Source organism: Bos grunniens, chromosome 27, assembly GCF_055505025.1.
Source record: "Bos grunniens cultivar Pamir isolate PY7600 chromosome 27, Bosgru_T2T1.0, whole genome shotgun sequence".
NCBI lineage: Eukaryota > Metazoa > Chordata > Mammalia > Artiodactyla > Bovidae > Bos > Bos grunniens.
The window spans coordinates 28,560,533-28,574,690 of record NC_141191.1 but is presented as its reverse complement, the minus strand read 5'-3'; the positions used below and the strand labels follow the sequence as shown (position 1 = coordinate 28,574,690).

Genomic DNA, 14,158 nt, shown 5'->3' with positions numbered 1-14,158 from the left:
GATATTAGTACTTGGATCTGAAGTTCTGTGTCTCTAGGAGGTTTTCTGAGAGACTGTATTCTTGTATTTAAGGGCTTCCCTGGTGGCGTAGAGGTTAAAGCGTCTGCCTGCAATGTGGGAGACCTGGGTTCAATCCCTGGGTCGGGAAGATCCCCTGGAGAAGGAAATGGCAACCCACTCCAGTATTCTTGCCTGGAGAATCCCATGGACGGAGGAGCTTGGTGAGGCTACAGTCCACGGGTCGCAAAGAGTCGGACACGACTGAGCGACTGCACTTCACTTGAGGTACTTTAAATGTGGTGTTCTTTGTATAGAACTTATTTTCAGAAGAAAAAAATTTTGATAGTACCCAATAACTTTAAGGCCATAATAGATTATTATTTGTAAACATCATCTCATTAGGTAATTTGTATTATGCAGATTTTTTTAAGTCTTTATTGAATTTGTTACAATATTGTTTCTGTTTTATGTTTTGGTTTTTTGGCCGTAAACCATGTAGGATTTTAGCTCCCAAGAGAACCTGCAGCCCCTGCATTGGAAGGCGAAGTCTTAACCACTGGACCACCAGGGAAGTCCCCCTGTTATTCACATTTTAAACGGTGGATTATATGCTAAAACTGTAGGATAGCATATGGCTGGGTAAACGCTTTTAAAGACAAAAATATGTTATTTTATCTTTACCTTTTAATCTAGAAATGAGAATAATCTCCAGATAAACTTTAGTACAACTGGTAGGACTAGTTAAGTGTGTAGTATAAATCCCAAGTAGTAGAAAGGAAAATACAGAGTCCTTATGTGGTGTGAAGAAGAAGGGGAAAAAAAAAAATTTGAATTTTTTCATCTTTATATAAGAAAATGACATGGTAAAAATAGGTATAAACATCTCAAAATTACAATCAATGTAAATGAACTATATTTTCTAGTTGAAAGACATAAAGGGTCAAGTTTGATTTTTTAAGAAAATCCAGCTATATAGCTGATTACAAGACACATACCAATAGCAAATTATTTGGATAGGTTGAAATTAAAAATAGATTAGACCAAGAAAAGATGTTAAATGAGGGAAATCTGGAGTAGCTATATAAATATTAAAACAGAGTTGGAGACAATTTTAACAGTGTAAGATCAATACAAATGGAGTTAACACATAATTTAAACTTTTATGCACATACCAAAATAGCCTCAAATATGTTAAAAAGCCTTAGAAATGCAGAGAAAGATTGACAAGTTTGCATTACAGTGGCAGAGTTCAACTCACTTCTCTGTTACACAGTAAAACACAAATTGTGGAAGATTTGAAAATATTTGAATAAAATTGATAGAATAAACATATATACATCTCTGTATTCCAATAGAGAATACAGTCTTGTCAAATTTATATGGGACATTTATAAAAATTGGCAATTATTAGGCCATAAGGCAAGTCTCAGAAACTTTCAAAGAACTGATACATGACACCAAATTCTGACTGTAGTGCAGTTAATTTAGAGGTTAATAGTGAAATTAAAAAATAACTCAAGGGTCAAAGAAGGCTATGGCACCCCACTCCAGTACTCTTGCCTGGCAAATCCCATGGACGGAGGAGCCTGGTAGGCTGCAGTCCATGGGGTCACTAAGAGTTGGACACGACTCAGCAACTTCCTTTTCACTTTTCACTTTCATGCATTGGAGAAGGAAATGGCAACCCACTCCAGTGTTCTTGCCTGGAGAATCCCAGGGATGGGGGAGCCTGGTGGGCTGCCGTCTGTGTGGGTCACACAGAGTCAGACATGACCGAAGTGACTTAGCCACTAGCCAAGGGTCAAAGAAGAATTAAAGGAAATTTAAAATTCCATAAAATAGAATTTAGAAAAACTGGTTATGAAAATACATATAAAATTATATAAATAAAATATCTAATTTTTTTTGGAACTCACCTTGCAGCACATGGGGTCGATAGTGCCCCAACCAGGGACTGAAGCCATGCCCGCTACATTGGAAGCATGGAGTCTTAACCATGGACTGCCAGGAAAGTCTGGATGAAATATCTAGAACAGCCAAAACAATTATGAGAAACAAGAACAAAGAGTACATTTTCTTCCCTATGTCAGAATTTAACTATACAGTTTTTAAGACAGTGTAGTTTAGGAATAAGGATGAACATATAGATCAGTGAACAGAATTGAGAGTCCAGAAATAAATCCTTCTATTTATAGTCAACAAAAGTAGCGAGGCAATTCATTAAGGGAAGAATTGTTCAACAAATGGTGTTGGGAAAGTGATGTCCACGTGCAAAAGGGTGAACTGAGGTGCTTAACACACAAAAATTCAGTAACAATGGATCAAACAAACTTTAAAAAGAAAACTCCTTTGAGAATGGGTTAGGCCAAGATTTTGTCAATGATATCAGAAGAATGGTACATAAAATTTTTAAGTTGATAAACAGCCTCATTAGAATTCAAAACTTTCGTGCTTCAAAGGACAGAATTAAATGAAACTAGAAGATTGCATCACATATCTAATAAGGGACTTATATCCAGATTTTAAAAGAACTCTTACCACTCAGTAAGACAACCCAGTTAGAACATGGGTGGAGGATGTGAATAGACATTTCACTAAAGAAGATACACAAATAGCTAGTAAGTATGTGAAAAGATCAACATCATCAGTCATTAGGAAAATGCAAACTTACGCATAGTTGAGATTTCACACTCATCAGAAAAAGTGTAAGGATTTCCTTATTTATTCACAAATAACAAATATTGGTGAGAATGTGGAGAAATTGGAGCCTTCATACATTGCTATCAGTTAATTTAAAAAGGTGCAGCCACTTTGGAAAACTTGACAACTTCATAAACGTAAATTAACTATGCCCCAACAATTCCATTCATTCATATCTTCCCAAGAGAAAATGCATGTTCACACCAAAACATGCATGCAAATGTTCATTAATTATAGCCCAAAACTGGAAACATTCTAAATGTTCGTTAACTGCACAGTGGATAGACAAAAATGTTACAGAGTGGTAACTGCTACTGCTAAGTCACTTCAGTCATGTCCGACTCTGTGCGACCCCACAGACGGCAGCCCACCAGGCTCCCCCGTCCCTGGGATTCTCCAGGCAAGAACACTGGAGTGGGTTGCCATTTCCTTCTCCAATGCATGAAAGTGAAAAGTGAAAGTGAAGTCGCTCAGTCGTGTCCAACTCTTAGCGACCCCGTGGACTGCAGCCTACCAGGCTCCTCCATCCATGGGATTTTCCAAGTTAACTGAAACATAACAACATGGATGAACTTCAAAACATGCTAATAAAAGAAGCCAGATATGAGACACTACACGTATTTCATTTCTAGGAGATGCCTAAAAAAAGGCAAACTTATGAAGACAGAAGTAGATTGAGTGGTTGCCTAGCCAGTAGGAATGGGAACTAACTGCAAACGGTCACAAAGGTACCTGTTAGAATGAAGAAAATGTTCTAAAACTGGTTCATGGTCATAATTGCTCCTTTTGGTAAATTTACAAAAAATCTTTACCCTTGAAATGGGAAAATTCCATATGTAAAATATACCTCAATGAAGTTGTTCACAGAAATAAACTTTGTGCAATGCAACCAAACCAGGCTCTACAGGAAATTTATAATTAAGTGCTTGTAATAGAGGAACAGCTAAAAATTAATTGAGCTGTGTTTACTATTCCATAAAAGTTAGAAGATTAAAAGAAAATATTAAAAAAAAATTTTTAATTAAGAGCAAATATCAAAAGACTCAAAATATCAACAGAATGAAAGTACTTCAAAAGATAAAATGAAAGAAAGCATTCGCACCAAAAAAACCATGAATTTGCAAAAACAAATGATTAAAACATTTAGATGGTAGTATGAATAATACTTGCCAATAACTTGGTTGGATGGCATCACTGACTCAACGGACATGAATTTAAGGAAGAATGGAGATAGTGATGGACAGAGAAGCCTGGCGTGCTGCAGTTCATGGGGTCACAAAGAGTCGGACATGACTGAGCGACTGAACAATGATAAATCTGAAAACAGAAGTAATGAGCAAATGACTAGGATATTTTAACCTTATGAAACTGACTCAAGAATAAATGAGTCTACACAGACATAAAGAACCTGTGGCTGCCAAGGGAAATGGGGATGGGGGGGTGGCGGGGGGGAGAGGTGGACTGGAATTTTGAGACTAGCAGATGCAAACTATTATATATTGAATGGATGGATAAACAGGTCCTATTGTATATTCAATGTTCTGTAATAAGCTGTAATGGAAAAGAAAACAATGCAACCTGCTGTTACTATTAAATTGAATCACTCATTTAAATATTACAAAGAATACACGAGGTACCAAAGTTCTTAGTAGCATTATTCACAATAGCCAAAAAGTGGAAATAACCCAATTGTCCATCAGTTGGCAAAAAAAATAAAATATGGTGTATACATACAATGGAATAGTATTCAACCATAAAAAGGTCAGATTCTGATACATACTACAACACAGATGACCCTAAAAGACATGCTAAGTGCAACAACCAGGCACAAAAAAGCAAATATTGTTTTAATTCCACTTATATGAGGTACCTGGAATTGGCAAATTCATAGATACAGAAAGTAGAATAGAGACCCCCAGGGACTGGGGAAGAAGGGAATGGGGAGTTACTTTTCAATGCCTGGTGTGTTTGGAATGATGAAAAAATTCTGGAAATAGATGGTGGCACACCATGGTGAATGTACTTAATGCCACTGAATTGTACACTTTAAAATGGCTAAAATGGTAAATTCTGTTAGATATATATTACAACAATAAAATTTTTTTTTAGAATCAGCTTTTATAGTCATACATGCAGAAGAAAAAAAGCACCTGCTAGGCTTTTGAGCAGGACTGCAGTGTCTATCGCTGGGGGAGAATAGATGCTGACACATAGAGCCTTCCAGTCCATGGAGATGGCACATGCCCCCTTCAAGTCTTAGTTTCTCTCAGCGTCCTACTATACTATTTGGCGTATAAATCTTGCCATTTAACGTTTTTTTGTGTGTGTATCTTTTTGTCCCTCAACAATCTCAACACTTGGATCCTACACATGTGGGAACCAGGAGAAACTAAGAATCATCCAGCTATCTCCTTCCTCCCACCTTTTCCAGACTGGTTGGTTGTGGTCCAATTTTCATTTATTTGCCAACAGTTTCAATCTTCTGTCTCCAGCCACAATTTGTCCTCTGAACCCCAGACTGCTTCTGCAGCCCCTCCACCAGGATGCCCCATGGTCCCTGAGTCTGAGCACGTCCAGGACTGGGCTCAGCACCTCCCCGACCTCGTCCTCCTCCAGGCCCCCCTGACCCGGTGAAGCACATTACCACCAGCCCCTGCTGTCAGGGCCACAGTTTGGAGAGGCCCCTTGCCACCTCCCACCACTTCAAACATCAAGGCTGGTAGTTTCCACCACCTAATTCATAAAATCTTTCCAAGTCCCCTCTGCCTCCTTGGTTTAACTGTCTCATAGCTTTCAATGGACCCCTTGCAAAAGTCTCCTTATTAAACCCCCAAGTCTGTTCGTTCCTTGTTCCAATCTGCAGCTAGAATGACCTTTAAAAAAATGGTACTTTCTGATTTATAATATCTCCTTTCCTGACAGCCTTCCAACAGTTCTCCACTTCGAAAAAAAAAATTATTGTTATTATAGTTAACACTTATAGAAAATTTATTATGTTCCAGGACCTGTTCTATGGTCTTTATACATAGTAACTCAGTTAATCCTCATAACTCTAAATATTCCCATTATACAGATAAGAAAACTGAGGCTCAGAGAACCACCTCCAACGTTTTTGCATCAGCTCTTGCCCCATCCTGTTTCTTTTAGGCAGCATACAGTTGAGCACTAATTTTTTTAATCCAATTTAATACTCTGTCTTTAGGAATATTGAGAGTATTTACATTTAATTGTGATTATCAGTACAGTTAGCTTTATGTCTGTCATCTTGCTATTTGTTTTCTATTTGTCTCATACATTCTTTTTTTCTTAATTCTTCTGGATTAATGGAATATTTTTTATTCCATTTATCATTAGTGGCTTATTAGCTTATAATTTTGTTACTCTAACTGGTAGTTTTGGGACTTGTGGTATGCTTTTAACTTAAAACAATGTCTTCAAATAGTATTCCACCATGCCACATACAGAATTAGAGCCTTATGTTTATCCCCACCCAAACTTTGTACTATTGTCATACATGTTGCTTTTGCACATATTAAAAACCATATATTACTTTTGTTTAGACAAGATTATTGTTTAAAGAAATAGAAATAATAATGTTTAAGACTTGTATATATGTATTTGCTTGTTTAAATGTAGACTATTTCCGGGACTTCTCATATCTTTGCTTACGTTCATATTTCCCTTTGGTATAATTATTCTTCGACCCTAAAGACTTACTTGTAGTGCAAATCTACTGGTGAGCAATTCCTTCAGCTTTTGTATGTCTTAGAAAGTATCCCCTGATTCTTTTACTTATTAATTTTTTTGTGTCCATGCCTTGCGGCTTGTGGGATCTTAGTTCCCTAACCCGGGATCGAACCTGGGCCCTCGGCAGTGAACGCACCGAGCCCTAACTGCTGGACCACCAGGGAATTCCCTCATGATTCATTTTTTGAAAGATATTTTCACTAGGTATAGACTTCTATTACTCACAGTCTCAAGGCCCATAGGCCTCAAATTCCATTAAAGGTGGGCAGGCTGCTGCCCCTTGTGCTCAGGGTAGGCGCTGGGTGTCGGGTTTCCTGGGGTCCCTGTGCCCCCCTCAGCTTGCCATTGTCCCCGCATACATGCATCAGAGTCTTTCTCCAGGCTCTGACGCCGTCCCCGGTTGTCCACAGCTGTTGTTTATGACTCTGGTGCTAAGCTCGTGGTAGGACCAGGTGAGATGTGTTTTGTCCCAATTCAGCCTCAAATCTCAGGCAGGCCCTCTGGCTTCAGGGGTGAGGTTTTCCTGGCATTCCTGTTCCTCCTACCCGTGGCCTCCAAATGCTGCCTTGTAACTGCGGTGGCCTGGGGTGGTTGTTTTCCACACACACCCCCAGGAGAGCAATCACCCAGGATCTGTACCTGCCCCACCACCAGGAGCAGAGACTTCTGGCTTCTACCCTCCCCCTGAGGCAACAAGTCTTTGCCCACGTTCTAGGAGAGGCAGATGGATTTTACTTCTGCTGCTTCTCCAGAAAGTACCATGCCCAGCACGTCATGACTTGGGCTCTGCAGAGGAGAGGGAGTCTGGGAAGCTAGTGGGACTTTGAGCTTGTTCCTCCACAGCCACCAGTCACCTCCTCAGTCCTCCACAGCCACCAATCACCTCCACGTTTGCAGGGAGATCAGCACCGCATGCTCTCCTCCTCAGGGACACCTGGTGAAGGCAGAGGGCGAAGAGCTCTCAGGTAGGTGAGAACTCCCTTTATATCCGAGGACTGGCTTCAAGGCACGTGATCTGTGCATCACAGACAGCCCACACTTTGAAGATCCTTGCAGCTGCTTTCAGGCTGTGCCATCAGCATCCTGAATTCTTTATTTTTGAGCAAAAGTTCTCGTATTTTCCTTTTGCACTAAGACCCACAGATGAAGTAGCCAGTCCTGTTCCAAAGTGATGTGGTAGCCTTTACAGATGCTAGAATCTTTGCTGAGTTTTTCGTATCGACTTCTAGAGCAGCTACCTTTTGTCCCATCCTGTCTCTCTTCCCAGTGGATTATCTTAGAGTTCAGTTTCTGTGGTTGCCTTGCAACCTCTGAGGGCTCAAAAACGTTGCCATTGTGTCTTTCATCAAGCTGTTTGTTAGGGTAGGAGAAACATTTTTGTAGGTTTCTAAGGGAATTTTTTTCACATCCTAAGTGGAAGTCCAAAACTGCTGTATGGTTCAAAACTTGCTCTTTTCAGGATCTCAAAATTTCAGCCAACAGAACAATTATCTGATTAAGGTGCGTCTTCCCTCTCCCACCCCCGACTCCCCACCCCACCCCCCCACCTTAAAAGGGAATATCACATTTCTTTTAAAATTTCCTACAGAAAAAAAGATGGTTTTATGTTTTTTATTTTCTCTTTTGCCCACAACAAAATATGTGTTCGTATCACTGTCAATAGTAGAACAACCTGAAATGACAATTACAGTATTTTGATAATAGGCAGCTATGGTACCATTAAACCCAATTACTCAACTGAGCGCCCCCATTAGCTCATGACAGGGAGAAAGTTACAAAGTGAAGCGTGAACAGAGAGGAGGAGTAATAAAATTAGGGGAAATTCTCTAAATAAGGATATGTGGCTTGTGTGCTAGAGATAAATAGGTTATATAGTACACATATTGACTGCACACTCTTTTTAAATACTCATGCCAGCTACAAACTGGCATATGCCATCTACTCGACAAGGATTAAATCGTGAGCTGCTGCAGCTGCTGACCTTCAACACCCCCTTAAAAGAGCTCAGGGTGAAAACAGGTATGACCCACTCTGTGTTCTGGGAAAAACTGGCATAACAGGTCTTCAAATAGTTAGATATCTTTAGAAGACTTTATGAGCCCAATTCTTGCATCTCCTTATGATTTGAAAAATGATAACATCATGAATGGTGACACCTGCTCCCTATGACTAGCAGCAAGCCTCTGATAAAATGTGAGCTTGACTGTACTGAGCCCGTCACTGAGATCATATATGACACTGACCTTCCCTCCTGCCTCTTGGTAGTGATTTCTCAGCGCAATTTGAAATGCTGTCTCCTGGGCTTTAGTCCTCCTTTTGCCCCCAAATAAAAACATAGCCCACAACTCTCATGTTTTGCTTTTTTTCAGTTGATACTCAGACTCTTCGTTAGTACACTAAAGATGAATGTCTTCTAAATATTTCAGTATCGCTCCTTCACTGTTAGCATTGTTTTTATTATTAAAAGCAATAATACATAGGCTAAGTTGAAATAGGATTCAAGTTAGTTTTCCCTCAGGCTATTCTTTTTTAAAAAATCTAAAGCATTTTAAGTCACACTTCTCTTAGAAATCACTTGACAATTTACAAGTCTGCTTCTTTTTTTGTCTTAAGCTGGTGATATCTTTAAACATTTTATCATGGAAAATTAAACAAAAGTAGAAATAAGAGTATAAGGTGCCTCAATGTATCTTTTACTTAAATTTAACATTTATTCATATGTATCCCTACCTACTGTCCCCCTCTGATTATTTTGAAGCAGATTTTGACCATAATTCCTATCATATTGTAGTATTGTATCTTTAAAGGCTTTCTTTTTTTCTCACCTAACCATGATACCATCATCACATCTAGAAAAAAATAAGTCCTTAATCATGTTTCTAATTTCTCCAACTCATTGCAAGTATAAGAGAATGGTATTATTAACCAAGAATCTGAAGATTTAAGGCATCTGCAGTTTCCCTAAATTAAGAAGAATTAGCTTTTATCACCAAGGAAACAATTAACCATCTATTTTTAGCGCTTTAGCTGTACATGCAACTCATAGTGTTTTTCCTTTGTGTTAAAGACAAGTGTATTGCCAGGCAAAGAAATGGCCTTAACGTTTTTGTATTAAAAATCAGGGATTAGAGGGTTGGAGGAATATTTATCCTACAAATTTTAGGACCTATTTGTTAATGTCTGGAATTTTAGCTTTTAAAAAAAAACCACAGATTGTATTTTTAATGGTAATAATTTTTTTCTGCAGCCAGTATCCTTGGAAATGGATGTGGATGGACAACTGAAAATAGAACCTGTGATTAGAACAGGTAAATACGGAAATGTTTGGGTTTTTTCTTTTGCATTTCTCTTTGCATTTGAATCTACTTCAAAGAATAACGGAAGCTTCCTGAGTCTTTGTACGGGACCCTGATTAAGAGATCTGAACAGCCAGAAGAACCAAAGAATCCGGAAAAGTAAAAGTCATTCCTAAGGATGAAGGTCTTTATATTGCTGGGGACAATGCCCCAAATATTGCTTGTACTAGTTATTGCCACATAACAAATTTCCCCAAAACAGTATAGCTTAAAACAATGTGGATTCTCTCTCCCACCGTTTCCATGGGTCTGGAATTCCAGAGCACCTTAGCTGGGTGGTTCTGGCTCAGGGTCTCTGATTAGGCTGCAGTCAAGGTGTCAGCCAGGCCTGCAGTCTCTGGATAAAACTGAAGCTGGAGGATTCTCCCCAAGCTCACTTACAGAGTTGTTGGCGAGAGGCTCCCATTGCCTGACCCATGGTCATCTCCACCAGATTGCGAACAGTATGATTCCATCAGAGTAACTGATGAAACAAAGCCAGGGAGACAAGCAGCTGTCCTTTGTCATCTAAGGTAAGAAGGGACACAGCATTACTCTAGTTTATCCTGTTGGGCCTGTGATCCACCCTGGTACGTTGTGGGCGGGAACAGTGCAGAAGTGTGAATACCAGGACAGACGGACCACTAGGGCCACCTGGGAGGCTGGCTCCCACAGCCTGCCCCTCCCAAGGAAGACAAAAGTCTCCACCCATCCAGCATCAGCTCGGTCCAGAGTCTGATCTAAATCAGGTCCAGGTGCAGATGGAGCTATGAGGATGTCTGCAGCACTTACGCACAGTTCCCCCCGTTCTGTAGGCCTGTGAATAGCAATGGTATCCCCCTCCCGGTGCCCTGTACACATGCTTATCAGACAGGATGATTCCTGCTCAGAAAGACACACAATGAATGGCACGCAGAAGTTACTGCTCTGTGAGTAGTTCTGAAATCCAGCTGGGCAAGTGTTAGAAATTCCTTGACTAGAATTCAGTCTTCCTGCCAGGAAATGACTTTCAAATGGCTCTTGACTTGGGCCCTCTGAGGCTTTGGCCTCATCTTCTGAGTCATCCTTTTACATGAACGGTTTATGGGGGAGCCATTTCTCAGCTGCTTCCCACCAGTAGAATCTTCGGGGTCCAAAGGCCCCCCTGTACTTTTACTTCTCTGTCTTTTTCAGTCCAAGTTGACCAGGTTCCTGCTGATATATTTTTAAAACTTTGAATCTTCTTTGAGTCTTATTCTGAGGCATCATTTTTTATCTTTTTTCAGATCTTAACAAATGACTTTATAGTTGTACTCTTGTGCTTTCCTGAGAGTGTTAGCTTCCATGATGGCTGAGACGGTAAAGAATCTGCCTGTAGTGCAGGAGACTTGGGTTCGATCCTTGGGTCCAGAAGATCCCCTGGATAAGGGAATGGCAACCCATCCAGGTATGACCTAAATCAAATCCCTTATGACTATACAGTGGAAGTGAGAAATAGATTTAAGGGACTAGATCTGATAGACAGAGTGCCTGATGAACTATGGATGGAGGTTCGTGACATTGTACAGGAGACAGGAATCAAGACCAACCCAAGAAAAAGAAATGCAAAAAAGCAAAATGGCTGTCTGAGGAGGCCTTACAAATAGCTGTAAAAAGAAGAGAAGTGAAAAGCAAAGGAGAAAAGGAAAGATATACCCATTTGAATGCAGAGTTCCAAAGAATAGCAAGGAGAGATAAGAAAGCCTTCCTCAGCTATCAATGCAAAGAAATAGGGAAACAATAGAATGGGAAAGACTAGAGATGTCTTCAAGAAAATTAGAGATAGCAAAGGAACATTTCATGCAAAGATGGGCTCAATAAAGGACAGAAATGATATGGACATAACAGAAGCAGAAGATATTAAGAAGAGATGGCAAGAATACACAGAAGAACTGTACAAAAAAGATCTTCACGACCCAGATAATCATGATGCTGTGATCACTGACCTAGAGCCAGACATCCTGGAATGTGAAGTCAAGTGGGCCTTGGGAAGCATCACTATGAACAAAGCTAATAGAGGTCATGGAATTCCAGTTGAGCTATTCCAAATCCTGAAAGATGACACTGTGAAAGTGCTGCACTCAATATGCCAGCAAATTTGGAAAACTCAGCAGTGGCCACAGGCCTGGAAAAGGTCAGTTTTCATTCCAATCCCAAAGAAAGGCAATGCCAAAGAATGCTCAAACTACCACACAATTGCACTCATCTCACACGCTAGTAAAGTAATGCTCAAAATTCTCCAAGCCAGGCTTCAGCAATATGTGAGCCGTGAACTTCCTGACGTTCAAGCTGGTTTTAGAAAAGGCAGAGGAACCAGAGATCAAACTGCCAACATCTGCTAGATCATCGAAAAAGCAAGAGAGTTCCAGAAAAACATCTATTTCTGCTTTATTGACTATGCCAAAGCCTTTGACTGTGTGGATCACAATAAACTGTGGACAGTTCTGAAAGAGATGGGAATACCAGACCACCTGACCTGCCTCTTGAGAAACCTGTATGCAGATCAGGAAGCAACAGTTAGAACTGGACATGGAACAACAGACTGGTTCCAATTAGGGAAATGAGTTCGTCAAGGTTGTATATTGTCACCCTGCTTACATGCAGAGTACATCATGAGAAACGCTGGGCTGGGAGAAGCACAAGCTGGAATCCAGATTGCTGGGAGAAATATAACCTCAAATATGCAGATGACACCACCCTTATGGCAGAAAGTGAAGAGGAACTAAAAAGCCTCTTGATGAAAGTGAAAGAGGAGAGTGAAATAGTTGGCTTAAAGCTCAACATTCAGAAAACTAAGATTATGGTATCCGGTCCCATCACTTCATGGCAGATAGATGGGGAAATAGTGGAAACAGTGGCTGAGTTTATTTTTCTGGGCTCCAAAATCACTGCAGGTGATGATTGCAGCCAAGAAATTAAACAGACGCTTGCTCCTTGGAAGGAAAGTTATGACCAACCTAGACAGCATATTAAAAAACAGAGACATTATTTTGCCAACAAAGGTCCATCTAGTCAAGGCTATGGTTTTTGCAGTGGTCGTGTATGGGTTTGAGAGTTGGACTATAAAGAAGGCTGAGCGCTGAAGAATTGATGCTTTTGAACTGTGGTGTTGGAGAAGACTCTTGAGAGTCCCTTGGACTGCAAGGAGATCCAACCAGTGCATTCTAAAGGAGATCAGTCCTGGGTATTCATTGGAGGGACTGAAGTTGAAGCTGAAACTCCAATAGTTTGGCCACCTGATGCGAAGAGCTGACTCATTTGAAAAGACCCTGATGCTGGGAAAGATTGAGGGCAGGAGGAAAAGGGGATGAGAGGATGAGATGGTTGGATGGCATCACCGACTCGATGGACGTGGGTCTGGGTAGACTCCAGGAGTTGGTGATGGACAGGGAGGCCTGGTGTGCTGCGGTTCATGGGGTCACAAAGAGTAGACACGATTGAGCGACTGAACGAATTGAACCCATCCAGTATTCTTGCCTGGGAAATCACATGGACAGAAGAGCCTGGTGGGCTACAGTCCATGGGGTCGCAAAGAGTCAGACACGACTGAGCTACTAACACTTTCACACTTCCTGAGAGTGTCCTTGATTTAACTTTGCTCTGAAGCCATTTCGTTTGGCATTATTTGGGATCTTCCAAACCAGTGAACCCTGGTTCCTTTTTAAGTCCTTTCTTGAACTTCTCTTTCTTCTCACAGTTTACTATAAGCAGCAAGAAGAAATAGGCTGATGTTTTCAGTACTCTGGTTACAAACAGATTTAGCTAGATTCCTTAATTTGTTAGCTGCATTTTCCAGTTCCCACATAACTGCACAAGCTCCTTCCTCTTGCTTTTGGCTTCACTTCCTTGCCACACAGGCCTCTCCATGAGGCCACCCACAGTATGACTTCTTTCTCCATTTGAGTGACCAGAGACAACTCATGACAGAAGCCACAATCTTTCATAACCTAATCTCAGAGTGACACACACCACTTCTGTTGAATTTTATTAACCACACCGACCACCCTGGTACAATGTAGGAAATCACACTGTGGTATGATGGCCAGGGGGCAGGGATCATTGGGGACCACCATGGAGCCTGCTCCCACATTTCCTACGCAGCATCATTACTTGGTAGGTTTGACAATAATCATTTTTTCCAAAAGGTCTAAAAATATGAGGTCTTGTTTTTTTAATCTATGGCATGTAAGTACAGAAAAACCTGGCAGGACCTACAGAATCACAACGTCAGTCATACTTATTTCTGGGTATTGAGATTATGCGTGATTTTACTTTTGTTTTTGTAACTTTGTTTCCAAATGAGTTTATAATAATTTACAATCAGAAAACATTCTTTTTTTTTTTTTCCCAGTGTGGAA

At 40.5% G+C, this 14,158-nt stretch overlaps 1 long non-coding RNA gene across 1 annotated transcript in view; it reads left to right on the top strand.

The window, feature by feature from the left end:
• Positions 1-155: 155 nt before the first annotated feature.
• Positions 156-14,158, top strand: part of LOC147343707 (uncharacterized) — a 28,293-nt gene continuing 14,290 nt past the window's right edge. The window contains exons 1-2 of the long non-coding RNA XR_015156449.1: positions 156-285; positions 9,695-9,755. This is a non-coding gene — a long non-coding RNA (uncharacterized LOC147343707). The remainder of the gene's footprint in view (positions 286-9,694; positions 9,756-14,158) is intronic.